The sequence below is a fragment of the Schistocerca americana genome, chromosome 3 (assembly GCF_021461395.2).
Source record: "Schistocerca americana isolate TAMUIC-IGC-003095 chromosome 3, iqSchAmer2.1, whole genome shotgun sequence".
Classification (NCBI taxonomy): domain Eukaryota; kingdom Metazoa; phylum Arthropoda; class Insecta; order Orthoptera; family Acrididae; genus Schistocerca; species Schistocerca americana.
In genome coordinates this window covers 575,126,282-575,149,993 of record NC_060121.1, presented here as the reverse complement: position 1 = coordinate 575,149,993, position 23,712 = coordinate 575,126,282, and the positions used below count along the sequence as shown (strand labels likewise).

At 38.8% G+C, this 23,712-nt stretch overlaps 1 protein-coding gene across 1 annotated transcript in view; it reads left to right on the top strand.

Annotated features, from left to right (window-relative positions):
- The window catches only part of LOC124606980 (putative lysozyme-like protein), a 247,057-nt gene that overhangs the window by 2,285 nt on the left and 221,060 nt on the right, over positions 1–23,712 (top strand). The window contains exon 2 of the mRNA XM_047139119.1: positions 18,088–18,180. The gene's annotated coding sequence lies outside the window, so the exon portion shown is untranslated. The remainder of the gene's footprint in view (positions 1–18,087; positions 18,181–23,712) is intronic.

The window sequence follows — 23,712 nt, the reverse complement described above, 5'->3', positions numbered from 1 at the left end:
ATTCATAAGAGAAGGTAATAAACAGCAGATATAAAACTAAACGATGCCCACATAAAACAAATATGCCTCGAACACCAGCAGGATGAGCACGTGATCTTTCAACAGCAACGAATAACTTATTTCTGATTTCATACTGTCACTTTGGTTTCGACCGTGGAACTCATCTTCAGTGGCTTTCCTGTTTCATTTACATTTTCAAATAGCAAGGATAGTGTACTACTGGTATCACGTGGAATCCTTAGATAGAGATCTTTACAACGTCGATAAATGTATTTTATTGCAAGTCACATTTAACGCAAAACATACATATACCACTGGATTCGATTCATTCCCTGCAAGATATAGTAAACTGACAACGAAGCATCCCAATCCGAACATCTCAATCTCTCTTTGCTGTCTGTGAAAGACACAACGTAACCCACTAAAGATGGCCGTCGTTCAACAACCGATTTACCGAAATAAAATCACTGGTAAGTGCCTATTTGCCGCTTGCCATTACCGTGTTATGTAGTTATACAAAGCGATGCACAAATATCTTATTGCTTTTCCACATTATGCATATACGGACACAAAATTCTGTTAAATTTCCTTTCACATTTACGTTGAAATATATTCCTTTCTCAAGCAGAACTGAAAAAAGAATGAACTTGTCTCTGTATCTATTCATAAAATCATACCAGTATCGTTGTTTTGTCATATAGTTGAATACCGCATAATATTAAGGACGAAATTACAAACAATGCTTGGGAGGAATCAGTGTGTAACGGCCTTCTATGTAGCAAATGGGAACGCGTAGGACAGCATGAGAAGTACAGTCTGTAGTTTCCCCATAAGACTTGTTCCCCATAGGATCTTAAGATATTAGCAAAGCTAGAAAACTCCAAATATATGAATTTTGACCAACGGCTGACCCCTAACTACTCCATGACCAACAATCCATCAAATAGGACGTTCTTATCGATAGACAAAATGTTAAAGAAACTTTTGGACTAAGTTAAAGAAAACTTAATAACTGTGACTTGAGTACGCATGATGCAACTGTTTAAAGTATGGGCTAATATCTTGTTATAGAAACTTCCTCTCCTTGGAACAATCATGCATGGTTCTGGAAATCTGTTCCACCACTTACAAGATGTAAATTAAGCTAACACTCGCCCTTATTCACTACAATTTTTCGCTAACAAGTCCATTGTACATTAAATCCACTTCCGTTTTTCGCAAGACTGTCTTAGAAATAGAACTGACTTGTGAACTAATGCTAAATGCAGTACGAATCGTTGTTGAAAAGGTTTTAACCGTGGCCGTAGTACTACTCATTTCTGCCTCACTACTGTTTTCTTTTGTAGTATAAAACATTTTCAGATCCAATTATGCCCTTCAGCACATTGTATTTTTTCTGAGTGACTCCAGCGTTTCACTTAATGGTCAAAGCTCCATTTTCTGTTTATTGGTAACTTCTACTTCAAATGCGTGTGTAGTGCAGAAGTAAGGTATTTTATTAGTAATTTCTACTTGTAGAGTAAGTGTCAACGTAGGCAATGGTGGGAGAAGACTGTGAAGCATCGAAAGCTGACACGAAAGCTCTTAAAACCTCAGCCCACGATAAAAAAAAGTCCAAAGCACAGCGTTATTGTGGCATTTCCATTTGCTTTGAAGCGGAATGTAAAATATGCTGGCTTTACATCAATGAGGACCACAAAGTGAAATTTTATTTTACAGTATTTAAAAATTTCAGGCTTCGTAAATTCAAGAAAATACCACATTTTTCTTTTCTACGGGAAACTGATAAAACAAGAAACGCAAAAAGTCACAGGAAGCTGGTCCGTGTGAAACATGTCGAACTGTGCAATAAAGCGAAACATAAAACTCGAGACACAGTAATGTAAAAACAAATTTTAGAAAAAGAAAAGAAAAGAAATCTTGGCCTATAACTTACCCGGCGAGAACAGCCCTTAAGTTGTTCCTCTTTATAGTATTGCTGTACATGTGAGGAAATTCACAATTCTTGGCCTTTGGTGGAAAGGGGAAGAGGGTAGCGTGGTGACGGGGGGGGGGGGGGGGGGGGGGGGGGAAGGCGGCTGAATTAAAACGTCGTACTTAACCGACAGCACACACCATATTCTGTAATTGGCTGGAAGCACTCTTGCTGCGGTGTATATCGTTGTGCTTCTCATTCCCTGTTCCTGTGCCTTTGTTCTTGTTGCACTCACACTAAGGGGTTAGTGCCTTGACTGTTAAAATACAAGACGAGTTTCCGTACTTGTTACAGAGGATAAGTGCCTACAAATCCTAGCTGACCGTCCATAAAGAATCATGACGCTCCTGGCTGTGTTTTCGTCAGCTCCATTCACTTCTTAATTCGACAAGGAAACGGCAGATTTTAACACTCGTGAATGAAACAATGACTTTACCAAAAACATAATCTGGATATATCATTTAGCGTCGCGAGTAAATCTCGACTCAAATAGCACATATTTTACATATTCGTCACTTATACAGTATTTTGGAAATTCGTATTTTATATCGAAGCTTTGTAGTAATGACTGCACAGAAGTTCGTGTTTACTAAGGCTGTCGAGGAAGATTTCTCCTTAGGATAATGCCATGAAGCAGTATGCCTTACAGATTACTCGCATATCACTTACATTTCAAACGTGCTCACCCGGACACATTTCAACGCGAGTATAGGCGCTTTTGGTATCTGAATGTAGCTTTGATTATAGGACTAAAAGTCTGTCTCTTTTCTCTGACATGCAATCCATTACTTCTTACTAACGTAGTAAAACTTTATACCTAATGACATATGGTTTTAATTATATGAAGTAACAACAGCCAGGATAATACTATGACGTTAGTCATTTTGTAGCTTCCCCTGCGTGTCACTGGAACTTTGTTAGATTCAAGTAGAGAAGGAACCGCTCTGAAGTAAGATATAAACCAACATTCACTAATTTTCTTTCACATAGTATTTAGATCATTAATTTAAATCTAAGAAAGTACTATCATTGCAGATGTTATATACGCTGTATAAGAAAATGTGCTGTTCACTCAAATCACCTTTAAAGACTATTTCGGTACGAAAAACAGCTTTCCCAAGATTCCTTGTTCTTAATATTTTTGACTAATTTTAGACGCTACATCTCTTCTCGGTGACATACAAAATTTACTGATCTCTTGTCTACATATCTGACATTTTTACACAAACATATATTTTCTGGAAGAAAGGTACTATTTACCGGTGTTTATATTTTAATTAGGGACCAATCTAAGTTTAGAAGTATTTTAATCCCTGAAGTAATTTTAATACATTTACATCAATTTTACAAGGGCGACTAATCAGTTATTTCTGTCAGCTTGTATATGCTATTCAAAAGTTATTAAGAGCCCTCTGATTCTAAAGGGGCCTAAGTGATACTGTAATTGAGTGTCTAACTTTATCCTATTTTTGCACGAATCTTCTAACTGGTGACGGGCCTAAATATGAAAATACTAATTAAATCTTTAAAGGAACTGTTACTTTTCTTTCCGCACGTATTTCTCTCCTAGATCGTTCAAACTACATTTTAATGTTTCGAGCGGCCCCTCCACTGTTGTGCTAGAGTTACCTCCACCGACTTTCAACTTCTAACGAGGTTATGCAGTCTGTTTCCGTACTTCTAGTCGTCTGTTTAATTGCATCTCATACAGAATCTTTCATATTTATAATTAAAGGAATGTGTTAATTGGGTTTACTATGTAGTTCTTAAGAACTCCTAGAATACGTGCAATAGGTCGTTGCTCACTTATATAGAAATTTGAATAATTAAATAATAGCTTATAATGTGAAATCCAAATTTCTGAGAAGTTAAAATAACTGTATACCAATGGGCGCTCGATGTGACACATTTTGTCTTGTATTACACAACAGTTGCCTAGGTTTGATGACCTACTAACCCATCAGATACCATATGTAACATATGTGATTTCATTTAATGAGGTAGTTTTTTGCTCCCGTCTACATTTACTTTATGACCATGTTCTTAAGGAAGAAATTAATGGATGACAAATCTTTTTATGCATGTTGCAGATTGTAAGCGTAATAATAAAATAACGAGAGCAAAATCGCGCCTTTGGTGTGTGTATGAGTGTGTGTGCGTGCGTCTGTCTTTGTGTACGTGTGTGTGTGTGTGTGTGTGTGTGTGTGTGTGTGTGTACTTATGTAATTAGCTACATCCTAACCTTTCATATTGTGTAAATTATTAATTGTGTTTTTGTGCCTTTTCCTCAGTATGTATGGTAGAGTATTGTAACGATCCATTCATTCGAATTTCTGTCTCTTTGACTGGAGCAGCCTTTGTAATTCAAAGCGTTCTTCTTTGCTGTCCTTTCTTGACATTTACTGTTATATTTGTGGTTTTATTTTTTCTCTGTAAGTGTTAATTATTGTTTTGATTGCTATAGCTCTTGTTTGATAAAAATATTAATTTCATAACATGCTGCTTTATAAATACGAAAACTCATTCCGCGTTATACGTAAATTTCAATAGAATCACGAGGTAGAGGTTTTGTTAGAAAACAAAATAAATGACACTTCTGTTTGTAAAGAATATTTTTTATGTTATGCTAGAACAACACCAGAAATACCAAAATCTGTTACCGGTCTTTAAATAGATACTGTCAGATCTAATCTGCAGTCAGAGAAATACACTCAAAATGTGCTAAATTTGTTCTAACACAAAGTTAAAGTCTGAACTCACGCGAAGTTTGCCGCTGAAGGTGCTACTGGCTGTTTTCATTTGCTAAGTAAACTCTGACATGTTCTTTATGAAACATAAATTCCGCCTGCTTTTGGATATCAAGACATTTGTTAAGTCTTTGACTAGTCCTCTCTCGATCTTTTTCTGTCTCTCTCTCTCTTTTGTAGGACCTCAAAAAAGACGACAAGAAAAACGAGAAAATCGATGAATTCCCTAGTGAGTTCGAATGTTGCTTTTGCACATCGAAGGTAGTATTGCCCATTTATCTCTGCTGTCTCTCTATCTTGTATTTTTCTAAAGTAAGATTTGCGGTGCTCGCAAGCTGTGGCCTCGTTAGCAGGGAATTTGCTTCAGGAGAGCTGCTCCGGTGTGCGTTCTTGCACTAAATGATTATGAAACGGATTTCGTAACATAAACGAAGTTCCTTAACAAATATGAAGCACAGACTCGCAGAACAACATTTTTTCCTAACAATGCTCTGTTTCAGATACGTGTAATTTTTGCAACTTCGACTCTCGTTCTATATCATTCGCTGTTTAAGAATTTTTCAAAGGGAAATGTAACTCTGTAAAAACCGTAATAAGCACATACCACGTATTTTATGGGAAGATTAAATAAATACGGTAACAGTTTTCTTCTTTGTGATGTTACTGGTAATTTGTGAAGTGCTCACAGATTAAAGATTCTTCCGAACATTTAGATGGGGTATTTTTCCAGTGTTGTAAGCAGCTGATTCTCCTGCAAGTTAATTAGGCACGCATTTAAAGGTATTGTGCAATAACTGAGCTAATGACGTATCGCAAATCAAAATTCTGAATAAGAAACCTGTATTTCAATAGCTAACAATGACGATGATAATTCAGAGAGCACCCTTGTTGGACTTCTCGTTCATCAGTTACTAGGTTGCTGAATTATACCTACCAGTATTTGTTCTTTGTTTACTGAATAAACTGTTCTTTGGAAAAGAGTCTTTCGACTGATTTGTGAAGAAAGTCCGTCACGATAGTTTTCGTTTCTACCGAAAGCAAGAAGAAGAGTGAGTTACATACATTTAAAGACAAATTCACTGTCCCCGACTGTTGCACTGACTGCAGCAGCTTCCGCGACGTGAGCTATCCGGTAGCTAGTAACTACGAGCTGCGCAACAGAGCCACTTGCTTTGTTTAGGTAGCAGAGCCACAGTAATCTTCCTCCCCAAATGCCTCAAGTAAGTTCTCAGATACACCTCTTTCACTTGGATGGATGTGGTCTTTATAGCTTATTTTTCTCGCCGTCTCCTGATCTTCACTCGTTTTCGACCCCGAGAGCCATTTAAACGTTTTTGTCATGTTTACAGTTATTGCCTTATTTTCCTATTTCATTAACAAATTCTAAGAATTTCAGAGCTTACTTTCCTCTATTATTTGTTCCAAGTATGAACCTTCCCAGGGGTCTCGCCCTCCTGTAAATTCATTTATTTGAAGATACATTTAATTTTTTACCTTTTCATCTACCTACACTTTTGTACATGCTTCCGTCTGTATTATAACTATCATCATACACTCTTCCAAAAAAATTAGTTTTTCGTGCTTGAACTGAACCATTAACTCCTATGTACGTCGCTTGCAGATCGATTTTTGATCACTTTTATTCAGCGTACGAAGTTCCTTGATTTTCAATATTTTTCCACGCATACTCTTTGTAATTTTATTTCTTTCCAGAGGCTTTCCTGTTTTCCTTTATGGACCACAAAAAGTAATTATCGTCGTCTGGTTCCTTCCTCCTCGTACACTCCTTTGTATCTTTCTTAGACTACCACACTTATTAATGAATTAAGTACATAATTCTGTAAGCATACACTTATTCTTTTGCTTTAATACCCAAACACGTTTCACCGCAGTTGTGGCGTCCATCATTTGTTTTATCACATTTATTTCCTGATTCACCATCTACTACGATTCCGTGTATCTTCAGCCTTCAGTCTTCATTCTTTTGTTTTAATATAATGAATTATCTTTTCGATCATTGAAAATAATGTTTCTAGTTCTTTTGACGTATTTTCTTAGGACGTTATCCGTCTATTCCAGTTCACACTACCACAAATGCTCTTTTCACTAATAAACGTAAATACCACATAGCTTCTTTAGTAGACTTTCTGATTGTTGTACTTCCAACTTTTCTGTAAAATTTTTCGTAGGCCTTATGCTTAACCATTAGAACGTTCGACGTATCTCACTGTCTTTGCGGCTCTATATTAGAACACTGACTGTTACTTCGTTGGTGCAATTGTCCTTCTTTTCCGATGTCATATTTTCAATAAACAGGCATTCAGTTGTAACACTTTCCTTCTATGTGAAATACTAAAATTTACATCAACTATAAATGTATCCATGAGTACATTTCTCTTTCATCACAACACTGCTGTATTCTGTTCCAGTAGGCTGCCATCTACAGATGCCGCAGCATGTCCATTTCAATGTCTCGCCGTTTTTCTTGTATTTCCTCTCCTTCAAGTCCGTATTTATGTCAACAATTTTTTACTGTCTTCTTACATCAGACAATAAATCCAAGTAAGCCAGTGTTCCACACTGACTTTTTCTACATCAATTCTTTGTAATGTAAGTTGTGTACTCTCAAGTCATTTATTTTTGAGTGAAATGTGTGTTTCCTTGCATTTCTTCTTGTTTTTAAAATTTCTTTTTCACTATTTCGTTCTAGAAGTCACTGATTCCCGAAAAATTGTGACGTATCCAAATACGAAGATATGCATGCTCTTCGCTCTAATTTGATATTCTTATCCTCACTACGGTTAACACTAGCTTTCTCTGTACATAACATGTAAATCACAACTTATCCATAAGTCCGTCATCCATCTATCGCCTACCGATTTGTCACACCAGTTACCTAACGGATATATAATCAGCAACAACTCAATCCTACTACCTTATCTGAAACCAAACAAAAACATTTATAGCATTATTTTGACGAGGATCTGAATCAGCCTTCTCAGTGACCAGGTTGAAAATCGGCAAAAATTTTTCGTTTAGAAGTGCAAGTAGTATATACCAATGAATATTTCAACAAAATTCTGTAATAAAGTTACATAACTTAATAATATCGTATCAGAAATCAAAATTTACCTTTCGGCAAGTGGTTCAGTCATCTAAAGTCGGCGGGAACAGGTAGCAGGACATACAGTCGTTTTACAATTCAGAACTTTTTGATCTTGATTCCCTCCACACGATTGAATCCAGAACGAAAATATGTTTCCAAATACCACAGTTCTGGAATAGTCACACTAAGTATGTGTGTTCCATCCAGGAGGGAAACAATAATATTAAAATCTGTTATAGGAAACAGTGTAAAAGTAATAAAGCACATGTTGAAAATTAGTAACTGATAGTTTTTGTGAAGCTTGATCTCTCAGAAGCGCCGCTGTACAATGAGCACAATTAGTCAGTATCATCAAAATCACATTGGTTTAACGTGTTTATTTATTTACTACTATTGAAGGTGTTTATTCAACTGTAGGTGAAGAACAGTCAGTAAAAAGTGTACTAGATCCTCGAATTAGCGACTGTTGCATTGATCTGAAGAATCAGTGGTATCCTGTTCACAAGTAACCATAAACCTGGAAGTCTGCTAATCGGATAAACAAGAGGGATATTTTTGGTCCCCTTAGTATGTATCCCGAAATTAAGTCTATTCAAGTTCGTTCATTGACGCACCGGTGAAAATTTCGTCACAGTTGTTCGACCCGAGTAAGTGTTTTAATATCCTCTAAATATGTGATATAAAATAAAAAATCTCTAAAATGTCTGCAACGGGCCACAGCTTTGCAACTCACACCAAAACATATGTACATAAAACACTGTGTGCTACACTGTTTTGAAAGCATCAGATACGAACAATTAAAATACCGTAATAGAAAATATCACTTTAAATTTATGCATGCAGATAACTTGATTCACATAATAAATGTTTATGTAAATAGAGAATGTAATTAAAAATTAAAAATTAATTGTATCACATTACCAATGAAATCCTGTTCAGGCACAAATTTTTCAGAACTGTTCTGCTGAACAGAGGCCGTAGGATCTTCTTTATTCATGACAGACATTTAGCTAACCGGGAAGTGTGATGACAGTATCATTAATTTCAACTCCATTAGTGTGCTCATGTAGCTTCCGCATGCGGTGTTAGAAAATGAATGTTAGTATAACAGAACTGTGGCTTTTGTGTACTATGGATTTTGGCTCAACCTCCAAGATGGGCACCTTTCAAACCGTATAAATGCTGCTGAGATGATGCTAGTCTGCAAATTTTGGATGAGCAGTTCATTGACAACGGGTAGAAATGTTATACGATGTTGTTTTGAGTTCAACACATATATTGGTGAAGTAACGAATATCAGAGAAAGATGACATCTCTTAGTACAATCTTTGACCATATTTAATAACGCCATGTATCGCATATGCAAATATTTCAGCAGGTGAAGTAAATTCCTACACTGAAAGGATATGTTCGCAGTATGGAGAGAGTTACAAAACTCGGAAAGAAACTTGACTTATTTTGTACGGAATGTCTCTGTAAGTAACACTTCAGAGCGTATCAGCGTAATATTAATATGGAAACATGGCGTACAGTTTACACAGCATGGTATTAGTATGGAAACATAGCGTATATGTGACACATGAGGACAGTCATTAATCAGATTGACCAGGGCAGCTATGCATTACAGGACTTCGTTAGGGAGGATGTTCCAAACAGTAACAATTACTTGGTTTCCATATAGCGTTGATGTTGACCAAGTGCCTCAGAAATCTCATTAGAAAGGGTCTATAAGTAATTTTGTGTGCCTGTGTAGTGATATATGAATGTAGGCTACTGAATGGCTTCGGCAGCTCTTAAAACACAACACAAAGTAAAAAATTTCATAAAAAACTTAAAATATTTAACTGCGAGTTGCATCTCAAATCAGTGTCACTTCCTCCCACAAGGTCACAGACAGTGTGCTTCATTATATTATGTAATACAAAAATATAATTAGCAGACAGGGCCAAAGTATCTGACTGTTCTGCAGTGTCGTGCTGCAATAGCGTCTAAAGAAGAGTTCGTCATTATTTTTTAGTTAATGAGAATACGATTTATTATCTCCCTAATGCACTAAAAGCGTGTTTCATTATGATGTCCTTCGCTGACAGACAAAGAAACTAACATATGAGGCTACTCTCCTGAACAACGGGAAAGGATTATTTTTTGCCAAATTCCGTCACGAAATAATACGGTATGATTATGTTCACAGCAGCAGAATTGTTCATCAGTGCTGACCTCAGTTTGATGTGCATCCTGGTATGAGCTAAAATCCATATGTTGCATGAGCTTATTAAAGCGCGGGAAGAGTAACAGGCAAGTGACGGGAACATGAGAATACATCTCACCATTATTAACTCCATGTGACCCTCACAGTTCCTGAATAGCCAAACACAGTGTGCTTCCACCAAACGAGCATGTTGCACAGTAGTCTCGTGATGACGCTAGCCTCACAGGAGAGTGACACATATCCAGTGACATTGTTTACACTGTTTCTATAAGCGGTTGCGTAACATTGCTTGAATAAAAGTATTGATTATCATAGAAAGTTCCATTCCGTTAGTAACTGATAAAATTTTCAGAGTAGCATTGCAAGTGCAAGAGATAGCTTTAAGTGGTCACAAGAACTACATAAAACTCTCGCGAAAGTATCTAAACACTCATACTCGCCATTCAGACTCGAATAAGCGAGTGACCGTTTATTTTAAGCTTTTCATAATCCATATTATAAAATACTCCGTAGGTTTCCTGGTATTCATACAGTGGCTATAGCAGTAAATTTTGTTGTTGTTGTTGTTGTTGTTGTTTGTTATTGTTGGAGTACAGTTAGATAAACCTGCATTACATGCATTTCCTTACCCTGGATGCTCACGTCGACCAAATCTTTCTCTGTCTTTCTGCGGTATTGGTGAATGTTGTGTTGTGTGCATGGCATGCATGAATTTTCCGGACCGGGAGCAGTAGTGAGTCCACTCTCATGCGAAGACTGACATCTCATATTAGTTACAGCTCCATATAAAACCGGAAGAACATGCAACCGCTAAGGCTGTAAACCCCGTTTATGTATATGACAGGAAACACTATGAGTATGTCAGTCTTCGAGAATTACGATCTGCTGAAACTACCATTTTCTCTATCCTACGTTTGTCACTGAGACATTGCTTGTGAAGTGACTCTGTGTGCTGCGAACTTAATGCTTTCTTTGTTCTGTCTTCTCAAATTCCCAACGTAAAGCTTTCGTTGTTCTAAAACTATTGGCGTATTTTTTATTAATAGTTTTACAGTTCTTCTTCGTCTTGAAAAGTGCATCCTTTACAAGTGTTTATTTGTGCTTGTGTGTTAATTGTTTTGTATGTATTTATTCTGTGTGTATTTACACCAATAAAACATAAATGTATTGCAGTGGATGATTGCTGTATCTGCTTCCGTAGGTTTTTTCTGAAACTCGTGTTCTTCTTCCAGTGTGTTATGTTATTGGAATGCTGTTAACACAGTTACATCATTTTAATGTAACTGTAAGCCTCTTCCAATCCGATAAATTATCATACCATACTTTACTTAATTTGTAGAAATTAAGTACGTTATTGCAATAAATTCCACAATTCAAAGGCACTTGTTTCGTAGAAAATACAGTAATAAACATTCTCTTCACATTTAGGTCTGCTGTAACTAACAAGTCGCTATAATTGCGCATGCATAGAACACCCTTATTCAAATTATCTCACTGGACTGTCTTGTAAATACGAGAGATTGTTATGGAAATAAGTTAATCTGTATATTATTTGACGACTCTTGGGCTGCATAAGCTATTAGATAAGTTCTGAGAGCTAGATAGAGATATTATATGTTTATTGGGAATGTACAGTGAATAAAAATAAATCATCGATGACATTTTATCGTAATTATTTATTCTCATTCCTTTATTAGAACTGAATAAAAGTTAATTTATAATTATAAGATCCTTCCAAACAAGTAAAAACTAATATATGGTATCCTTAATGTATTTTGCGACATACGATACTTCTTTTTCTGGTTTTTTCATCTTGGCCGGAACACACATGGTAATGGATTATGGGCTCTGATATGAATGATACTCTAAAACATCTCTCACATTGACACAACTGTAGTTACTAAATTACACCAGCTGAATATTTCTTACTACCCCTTGTATTCATTACACACATTGTTTTATTTTTTACTATTAACGAGCATACCAAGACAATCAAGCAGTCTTAAATGAAATGTATGTCATTTATTATTTGTTTTCTTCAGACCACCGTATATTAACTTCAAGGATGAACGACCCTACTGCAGGCATCTTACCAAATCTCTACGACAGACATCCATTCTCTAAATTTCTAGTTTATATACATTTATATACAGCATATTTAGCGCTGTGACCCATACGATAAAGTTCTGTTTCTAACTGGACGTAGCTGAAGGCTTTCAAAAGAACACTAAAGGTGACAGGCTCCTGGATGAATAAATAATAAAAGTAAAAGAAAAGTGACGAACCACTGTAAATCAAAAGCTACATAAATTATTTGACTAATACTAGCCAAAACAGTGTAACGTACTTTATTCCATCCCAGTATGTCTGTTGGCCATACAGTAAATCTTACACTATATTTTTCAGCTCATTTATTCCCATGACAAATTACATGTTGCTAAATGCACTTAGGAAATTAATTAAGACATCCTCTCAGGTACTAGAACAATAGTATAGATACCAAGCATTACTAAAGGAAGATTGAAAAGACCATTCTACACACCAAGCAGAAGTGTGGGTCAACCACACAAGACGGTCATTCCTCAGTACACCGTCGATATAAGCTCCTGGTTTAGATGCTAGTAGAAGTGACATAATTTTCCAAAGACAAGATTTCCTGGAATCTGTGGCGTGGTGAGCTATTTCTGATTTAGAAGGTGGCGAGCCATAACAATAGGTTATAACATGATAACGAAAAGCATTCAAGATCTATCAGATACATTAGTCCGTGATCACTCGCCGCCAAAAATGATTGCTAACTCTTTATAACAACGCGTTGAAGCACGGGCTGAACTGCAAATCAACTGAGGTGTTTCGTTTTTCAATGAAAGAAAGTGTAATTGCAAACCTGGCGAACAATGAGATTACACTTGGAAAGAACCTGGAATAAGGCAAAATGCACATATTTCTATGCTGAAGCATCCTATGATCGTGAAGGCAGTCTTCTTGTTGTAGACGGTACTCCGACTGGCCGATTTTAGAGCAGTCACGCCATACGCAACAGGCAGCTGAGAGTTCGTAGATCCTGCGACCTCCAGAGTGCTTCACAATCTCAGATCTTGCTAAACATGACTCGTATTCACTACTTACACGTATATAAGTTAGGCTATTACTTTCAGCGATTCGCTCTCTCCGACTCACCAATAGGGTCCATAGTAGGCGGGAGCGAGTATTCGTCGTTCACAGCAACGTATTAGGAGATTCTTCGCACTTTTCTCCGTTGTTCACTGGTCAAAACCGTGTCCTTTTTATATTCTGTGTCGTATATAGCAGAATTAAAAAGCACCCACAATTATATGTTCCAGTACGTTATACGATACATTAAATATATCCTCCCACGCGGTGTATGAGAGTGAACGGATACGTTGTCGGTACAAGTTTATTATGGTCCCACTGTGCTACACGTCCTCCGATTTGGGAGTTATTCAGACCATTCCTTCGTGTGTTACAATGTTCGCAAACAGTAATACGAGTATATGAGGGATACTGGTCAACAAATTATACAGTTAATCTATGAATATCCCAACGTTTTTGCTGAGTAGTTGTCTATCTCAATTACCCAGCCCCTTCGGAAAACAGTGTTATAATTTCTCCTACTTCCTTCAGTGATCCCCTCGGATATATCAAGAACTACTCATAGTACTGCGAGGTTCCTGCCGTCTGAGGGTTATGACGAATTCTCACATAAAGTCCGATAATCCCATCGGCAGTTTTCCGCAGTCCGTAGCACTGTATAGATTTAACAATTACAAGCGACCACAGCAACCAAATAACACAGGCGAATGGGAAGTTTCCCAGCTAAAATAACAATTTATTTCGCACTCCAAATCTCCCCCAATCTGTTGGCGGTTGGAGCATCGTTCAGACTACTCAAACTTGTCCAGCCTCTATGTAGCAATCAATTCTAGAGTCCAAATATGACACTTCCAGTAAGTTTATGCATAATCGCGTGCGGCCAATTGCCCGCTCACCTGGAACACGCACCTCTTACAGCAACTACGGATCACACACTGTCGCAGTTCCTGTGTACAGGTATATGAGAAACCCTTTTCTCTCTCCCAGAATTGATGACAGTTCGAACTGTCAAGGGCATTCCAAGCAATCACCTAAGACAAGGCTTAGAGTCTGTAATGTCGCAGTACTATGTAATGAGACTATCTCCCACAAAACACCAGCAGGAGGCAGTCAGTCGTATGTATTTCATTCATGGTAAACCACTCCGGTTTGCAGTTCAGTGCACCGTCAATGGAGCATGAAATCCATTGTGCGCCAACAGTTAACAGGAAGTAAATCAATACGTTAGACAACAGTGAAAAAGGTTGTTTAGCTGAAATTAAGGAAGCTACGAGGGAACAAGATTGCAGACCTTGTGGTAAAAACGCATCTGAAGTACTCACGCAAGCACGTCTGCAATCGCTTTCCCGAGCACGTGGACGCAATTTTCTTTTTGTTTCGATAGCACATTAAGTACTTAAGGGGTCTCGGTAGGCCAGTATGTAGCCGCTGTGTCATTACATCAATGTCGCAGTGTCTCTGTGCTCATCTGCACCCTAAATCTTAACACCAAGCTTATTACTGAACTACAGCCCGTCTTTCCTTTATTCACTGCAATCATCTTTAGATTCCTTCACCAAAACTACTTCACCATGCATGTAGCAGTGCTAGAAGCTTTTTACCAGTCCGCGACAGAACGTAAGCAATCAAATAATTATTTTTGACAATATACTAAGACGTTGCACTGAGAATACCGCCTATCGAGTATTAATTTTCGCAAGTAGTATTTTTGAAATGATGTCATCTCTTAATGTTTACTTTCACAGGGAAAATCATTTACGGTATTACTATGCATAACACGAAACTCGCTCCTGACTTATCTCAGTATCGTATCTCAATGATAGTCGATTGCGTTACCTCAGAATTACAATTACACCCAATACTTCAGGGAGCTGTTACCTCTTACTGAGCACAACTTCAAATGGCATAGACATTGGCAACTTTTATTATTGCCGCTTCGTTTGATTGTTGCACATTCATGGAAAATAGAGGAAATTTGGAAAGTTATTGTGTAAACAGATACTGAAGTTGCGATTCCTTGTAATTATTCTTGTTGCGTACTCGAAAGGCCTCCGTCAGACAAGCGCAAAGGACCAAAAGAATACTATGACTCACGTGTACTCTCTGTTGAGATAACAGTGTATCAATAAATTATCTCTGTCAAAGACAAACACGCAAGCATTTTCTTTTTGTATTTGCCTTATTTTGTGGGAATTTGCTTCTGCGCTTTCCAGTTCATCAAGCTGCAGAATCACACGCATTTAAACGCTGCCGCAGCTGCACCCATTTTTATTCGGCAATTTAAATATAAACTCAGTTATCTCATTTATCATTCATTTTACTATCGCTATTGTTCTTATTGTGTTTAACTAAATTTTACTTTTCAATTAAATAAAAGCAGTGCTGCATTTTCTGTTTTTGGTATTGTGCTTTTTGTTGAGATAAGCAATTATATTACCTTTGGTTCATTCCTAGCAATTTTGTACCTCACTCTGAAACAACATGAAAAACGCACACTAAAAATTACAACAAAAAATTACACAACGAGTACGTTAAATGGCGTTGTTTAAAACTAAAATCATACTTAATTTTAATAGGCGGAGAGAAACATAAGTTGGCGTTCGAAAGGCGCTGTTGTGAGCGCTAAGATATTTCTTCCAGAAATCCTTCATTCCTTGGAGACGGTGCTCCTATGTTAGAGTCCATGCAATTGAATTCGCCATTTTCCGTACATCGAATGTGACATTATGTATTTGAGAGATATATCTTCTTGCAGAAAAATGGTAACATCGGTTTCACAATGATTACAGTACCACAATATTTCTCTTTTCTGAAATGTCCGACATCTGACGCTCTAGTACTATAGGCTTCTAGAGTATAAACCTGTAAAAAAAGCTACCACGAATGTTAATTGTAAAAAACATATTGAAAATAGTGCTGTTTTCGAATATTTCAGTGTTTTGCTGGAGGCTATCTTCTAGAGAAACATCTGCTGCCTTGATATTAATTTATCATTTCAAAGTACGACTATAAAAATAATATTTGCATTCTTAAAGAAAAATACAGATGTTGGACATTTCGAGATAGATGACTGATCTGATTTAAATATTCCCTATTTACTTTAAACCTATGACTGATCCAAGAGTATCTATAGAAATCATTCCCTTCCAATATATATTTCGGGCTGTAAAACACTGTTGAAATGTATTTTCCACTCGTTTCAGCATACATCAAATGTTCACGTTTTCATATTGCATTCATTATGCACTCTCATAATTACTTCTGTATTATTTTATTGATATGCAACAGAATGAAAAAAACGCTAAATAAATTTCGTATGAATTTATTTAAAACTCTACATCTGTATACATCTAGTATGATTCAAAATTTTAAAGAGTTTATGATGAATTATAACGATGTTTCAAAGCCCTTCTGAATCACGTACCATCCCTATAAGTAAACTATTGCATGAAAGGTATCAGTTCCTTGGATCTCGTGAGAGACATACGCCTTGCCTTACACCTGAATTTTTTTAAATTCATATTTAATAATGTTCTTTTGGTTGAGTTTTACTGAGGTGACAAAAGTCATGGGAAACCTCCTTTTGCCTGGCGTAGCGCAGAAGCTCGACGCGCCATGGTCTCAACAAGTCATTGGAAGTCCCCTGCAGAAATACTGAGCCATGCTGCGTATATAGCCGCCCACAATTTGAAAGTACTTCCAGCGCAGGAGCTTGTGCTCGAACAGATCTCTCGAGTATGTCCCATAAATGTTCGATGGGATTCATATCGAACGATCTGGGTGGCCAAATCATTCGCTCAAATTGTCCAGAATATTCTTCAAACCAATCGCGAATATTTGTGACCCAAAGACATGGCGCATTCTCAGCCATAAAAATTCCATCGTTGTTTGGGAATAAATGGTCTTCAGGTAGCAGAACATAACCATTTCGAGTCAGTTATCGCTATAGTTGGACCAGAGCATTCAGTCCATTCGATGTGAATGCAGCCCACACTATCAAGGAGACACCATCAACTTGCACAGTGCCTCTTGTTGAACAACTTAAGTCGAACTCACCTGACCAGGCCACGGTTTCCCGGTAGTATAGGGTCCAACCGATATGGCCACGAGCCCTGGAGAGCAGCTGCAGGCAATGTCGTGTTGTGGCAATGGCACCCACTTCACTCGTCTGCTGCCGTAGCCCATTAACGCCCAATTTCGCCGCAGTGTCCTAACGGATACGTTCGTTCTACGCCGCACATCCATGTCTGCGGTTGTTACGCGCAGTGTTGTCTGACAACTCTGCGCAAACGCCGCTGCTCTCGTTCGTTAAGTGAAGATCGTCGGCCTCTGCGATGTCCGTGTTGAGAGATAATGCCTGATTCTCGGCACACACTTGATATTGTGGATCTCTGAGTACTGAATTCGCTAACGATTTCCGAAAAGGAATGTCCAATCCGTCTAGGTCCAACTACCATTCCGCCTTCCAAGTCTGTTAGTTCCCGTAGTGCAGACATAATCACAGAGGATACCTTTTCACGTGACTCACCTGAGTACAAAGGATAGCTCCGCCAATGCGCTGTCCTTTTATACCTTGTGTGCGCAATACTGCCGCGACCCCTGTGTATGGGCATATCGCTAACCTACGACTTGTCACCTCAGTGTTACCACCTACATAACAGGATCAGTAAAGATAGTGCCCTGTAATCATTGTGAAACCGTTGGTAGAGGCACATGTTTCTTCAAAGTGCTTTGGTTACAGGTACAGACACAGGCATACACGCGTGCCTACAAAGTAACACACTTTTTCGCACAATCACACGCCTCCTCAAACAAAAAACAGTCACATACAAAACAGCCAATGCCTTTCAATGTGTGCCCCGTGGCTTATAGTTTCCGCAATAACTGTTTGTTGGTGTTGAGTGTAGGAGCAAGAGACCAGTGTGATCCATTGCAGGGGCGTAGCGATGAGCGCTGCGACTCTGGGGAATGTATACCCCTGCGCGCCCAGAGCGTGTAGCGGCACAGTCTGCTGGCAGGCGCACCTGAGGTGAGTGCAGAGCCGAGGCGGCGCGAACACGGTAATGTGCTAGCACTAATACACCGCGTCTTTCCGACCCTCCATTTCTAACTGTCCCGCCGCCCAAAGCTTTGACTACTTTTCTCCGACTGCATCCACCAGAACAATGGCTTACAGCATACAAGTTAACTCTGAACCTTTCTTCTATTATTATCTTGTAAAATATGCATAACCCATCACTTTATAATCCTCTCCTAGCTAATATTTGTTTATGAATTTCAAGCTGAAAGCACGAAAATCAGATTTTCTTTCATTCCATTACTGAACAACAACCTGGTACCCAAATACATGCCGTTGTGTCGAGCTGTATGTTTTTCTCTAGTATGAGTTGCTGCAGTCGAAGATTCTTTGTTACCTTCTTGTGATATAATCCTAAATTTTCAGAGTTAGTCCCTATTTTCCAACCTTGGTACAATATTACCTCTCGATTGCTGCACGAAAAAGTGAGGTGTGCTAAATTTTGTTACTGCTACATGCGAAACTTTGCGCAAGATATGTGTGGTGTTCGTATTCAGACCTTGAGTACAGGTTGATTGTTATAAATAATGTTATGCAATAATATGTCTGGAAATGTCTGGTTTTGCGAAATACTTTTATAAACAAAGGTGCTACAGATTTTACATTCTCTGGGCGAAATAGTTGCTAATAGAGTACTAGATCTTTCCCGTTGCGGCAGATGATCACAATAAATCTTCAGAATATACTCCATCTGCTTCACTGCACCTCTGGACGCATCGAACAGTGGATTGTCCACAACTTCGCAGTAATCGGAGAGTTATTGCAAATGATTTCTCCTGCAGCCACGATGAGTTCCTCATTCTAATACTCACTGGCATGCTCTAAGAATTTTATATGCCGTATTAATGGATCATTTCCTCGTTTCTTGGAACAAAAACTTCATACGAGGGGTATTCAATTAGTAATGCAAAATATTTTTTTCTCGGCCAACTTCTATAGAAAAAGTGCAAAATTTGTTTTGGGGCATCGTGCAATATTTCCCCTTCAACCCCTCAAATTTCATAAAAGTAGGATAGCTATACGTAGCCTTAACAATGGCGTCCAAGCAGCAGGCTGCCACAGTGTCTTTTGGCGAAAAGCAAGACTATCGCAGTTATTCAGAGGCTCTCGCAGAAGAAAGCCGTTCGATCTCCCACTTGCCAGTCGGCCACACATAGCTGTCGCTCCTGCAATATTGCAACGAGCGGACACACTCACACGAAGTGGTCAACGAACTACAACCAAACACCTCGCTGCTCAACTGGACATCTCTATTGGTAGCGGTGACACACTCGTCCGCCTCTTGGGGTACTCAAAGGTGTTTGACCGCAGAGTTACTCGCCGCGGGACAGAAGACCAGAAAGAGCAAGGAAGTACCGTGACAAAGCAAGATTTCACACAAGTTTAAGCACCCGAGAGAAGCTTACAAAACATCAGTTGACTGTTCTTCCTCATCTACATCACACCACGAATCTGGCACGATCCAACTTCCATCTGTTTGGCCCAATGAAGGATGCACTCCATGGGAAGCACTACGTCGGTGGTAAGGAGGTTACCGACGCCGCAAGCACCTGGCTCCGCCGTCAACAAGTCCCCCCCCCCCCCCCCTCCTCTCCACCAGAAATGTGGCGTAAGGCTGTCGCTCTGAACAGAGATTATGGTGAAACAAAGGTTTTTGTAGCCAAAATAGTGGGGAATAATATGGTGTACTGTAATCCTGAATAAAACTAACCTGATTTCAGAAAAAATGTGTTGCATTACTTATTGAAACTTTGAGGTTCGCCGATGACATTGTAATTCTGTCAGAGACAGCAAAGGACTTGGAAGAGCAGTTGAACGGAATGGACAGTGTCATGAAAGGAGGGTATAAGATTAACATCAACAAAAGCAAAACGAGGATAATGGAATGTAGTCGAATTAAGTCGGGTGATGCTGAGGGAATTAGATTAGGAAATGGGACACTTAAAGTAGTAAAGGAGTTTTGCTTTTTGGGGAGCAAAGTAACTGGTGATGGTCGAAGTACAAAGGATATCAAATGTAGACTGGCAATGGCAAAGAAAGCGTTTCTGAAGAAGAGAAATTTGTTAACATCGAGTATTGATTTAAGTGTTAGGAAGTCGTTTCTGAAAGTATTTGTATGGAGCGTAGCCATGTATGGTAGTGAAATATGGACGATAACTAGCTTGGACAAGAAGAGAATAGAAGCTTTCGAAATGTGGTGCTACAGAAGAATGCTGAAGATTAGATGGGTAGATCATATAACTAATGAGGAGGTATTGAATAGGATTGGGGAGAAGAGAAGTTTGTGGCACAACTTAACTATAAGAAGGGATCGGTTGGTAGGACATGTTCTGAGGCATCAAGGGATCACCAATTTAGTATTGGAGGGCAGCGTGGAGGGTAAAAATCTTAGAGGGAGACCAAGAGATGAATACACTAAACAGATTCAGAAGGATGTAGGTTGCAGTAGGTGCTGGGAGATGAAGAAGCTTGCCCAGGATAGAGTAGCATGGAGAGCTGCATCAAACCAGTCTCAGGACTGAAGATCACAACAACAACATACTTATTGAACCCCCCCCCCTCGTATTTACGGTTCAAAACAAACATTCTTAACATTCACAATAAATAGGCATGTATACATTTTATGTCAAGTCACCACCGTTCCGTTGTACACAAAATACACATTCCCTCGTACGTTTAGAGCATCATTGTTCAGAATAGATGGAGGAGTCGATACAAGAAAGTCCCTATTCATATTATCCGAACGACGACCCTGTAAAAAGTTTATGCCTACAAGACAGTTGCCATTAATAGCAGTCCTCGCTTTAATACAGTACTGTTTCTGATGCAAAGCTTGCGTAGTGCATCGTGGATTTTCGTCTGTTAACAGATGTTCATTGTGCACGTTTGTGATTCCGTCTTGTCCGTACATGGTGCCACACGTAAAAAGCTCGAAACTCTGCACCTTTCTGGCGTCGCAGGTGATCGTTGGATGCGGTATACGAAACACGCTGCAGACGCTGTGGTTACATAGGCTGTTCATCAAGTATTGCTCATGCAGTATTTTCTTCAGACTTTCTGGGTCGTCGGCAACATGCTGCAGAATACTCTCCTCTGTGTCATACGTACGGGTGATTCTTCGTTTCTTGGGTCCACAGTTCGCTGTGTTATGTGCTATGTCTCCATAATTATAGTAGAACCGAAACTCCATTCCTCGAACTCAAGAACAATGAAAACAGCTTCGTCATTAAACAAAATCGTACCCTGTCCTTTGGGTGTTTGGCGAAAAGTGTTACGAAGATAAAATTAGAGAGAGTCGAGCCCTCACGGACTCTCCACAGCAATCATTCTTTCCCGAATCATTCACGACTGGAACAGAAGTAGTGGGAAGTGACAGCGGTACACAAAATACCCTCCGCCACACATTGCAAAGTAGCTTGCGGAGTACAGATGTAGATGTATGTCACTTCGTATACAACTGGCAGACCAGACATTTCCAGACATGTTTTCTTAACACTTCTTACTCCGAAATCTATCCTCAAAGTTTGCCCACGGAATTCCGATTAACCCTGTATACCGGAATGTATTTTGTCTTAACAGGTCTTCTTGCATGTCAGTTGTTTCCCTAAACAAGTGGTATCATTTCTGTCTTCAGTGAGCTACTGTGTTGAGCGATGACAATACAAACACATCTAAGTAAAGAGTTGGGTTGTCTTATCAGTCATTCTATCCGAGAGAAACCGCAACAGCTGCGAAACGCCACAAAATGTTTCATTTTAAATAATTAGAGCATCAACGGCCTTTTCGTTTGAATTACTACTTACGAAATGTGTTTTCAAATTGATTCAGCTTTTATCGCCACTTAGGTGCACTGTTGTTATAACAGAAACCTGTGACCAAATCCATGCCTCATTCTTCTTCAGCAGATTTCAACAAAATACCTCAATGGCAGGTTATGAAGACAAAAAACTACCCGATACAGATAATAAATTTTATTTGACATTTAAATCTATTAAGTAAGAACTCACCTTCTTATCACTGTCGATTTGTGCTGCTCTTTAATAGACGAATTTCAAAGTGCTACCACATTACCAAGTTCTGCGAAAGAAAGAGATTTGTATGGTCTCTAGGCACGTATTCAATATTACTTCAAGTATCCTTGGTCCAGGTCGTACGTGCAATCAATATGGAAATAACACTGCATTCGAAAAGCACTTCTTATAGGTTTAATTTACTCCACGCGATAACCCAGTGCCCTAGAAATGAAATGTAGGAACATATAGAATAATCGTGAGGCTTAGAATGAGTTTAGAAATCGATTTAACCAAGCAGAATAATTTGTAGATGCTGTATGAACCCAAATAAAAGTACTTTATGGTCTGTTTTTAGAGATTTGGTGCACAAATTTCCAGTGTCTGCTGTTGAATTCCTGGTAGCACAGACAATAAAGTTTCCACATTAGCATAGAATTAGCTCTAAGGGCTAAGAGAAACGTGTTATTTCATGTTGTAGAGACCGTTGTAAGAAGGTGATTGCATACTATTGCCCAGTACTCAAAACATACTTCATGTCTGGAAAGCCTTCACGTTCGATGATGCATAGGAAATATGTGTTGATACATCTACTGTCACATCTGCGCGACCTGACGTGAATGATAGCTAGAATACTGTCAGAAGTGACGAACCATATAGATAGGACAGATCAGAAAGACACCTCTACACTTCGCACTGTGGGATTCCGATATTTTCAATTCCATTACTGAACTTAATGAAGAAGTTCCTCTGCTTACTGCTTAAAAATATAACGTTGCACGTTCTTATAGACGAATTCCAGAGACGTGGAAAACTCCTATCTCAAAATTAGAAGCAAAATTATACACAAAAATAGAACTTTGATAATCGTTAAAATTTCTGCAAACCAAAGAACAAGACGAAGAAAAAACTCAGAAATGAACTGACAGCTGACTACGTCTGAATCTACACTTTACTCGATAACAGGTGAAAGGCGGCCATTACATGCCAAGTGATGTGGTTTAACAGTGGTTCGTTGGGGTATTCCACGTAGGACGTAATTCACAGTGTGTAAGAGCGCTTAAGCGAAGTGGTTCTGTCTACATAGCTCTACGTGTGAAAGGCTGCTGCACAGTATTTGTCGGTAAAGTAAAGAAGAATTACAGAAGAAACAGCAACCAATGGACGTGGTGTCCGCCTCGCATGAATAGAACCAAACTGACCCGTAGCCGCCTGAGCAGCAGCGGCGGCCGCACAGCCGAGGTGACATGATTCTGCATTTCTGTACTTTTCTTCTGCATGCCTGTCTGCCTGCTGCACGCGTTTTATGAACCCTGAGCTGATGACCCACTCTTTGTATCTGCACCTGCACCTAGACAAGCTTTGCGTGATTTTCGCACTAGCGGGCCATCCCATTGACACTCTTGTCAAGGTACAAGACCTAGTAGTTGCCCAAAGTAATTACTATATGCTCATTTAAACATAACAAAGGCTA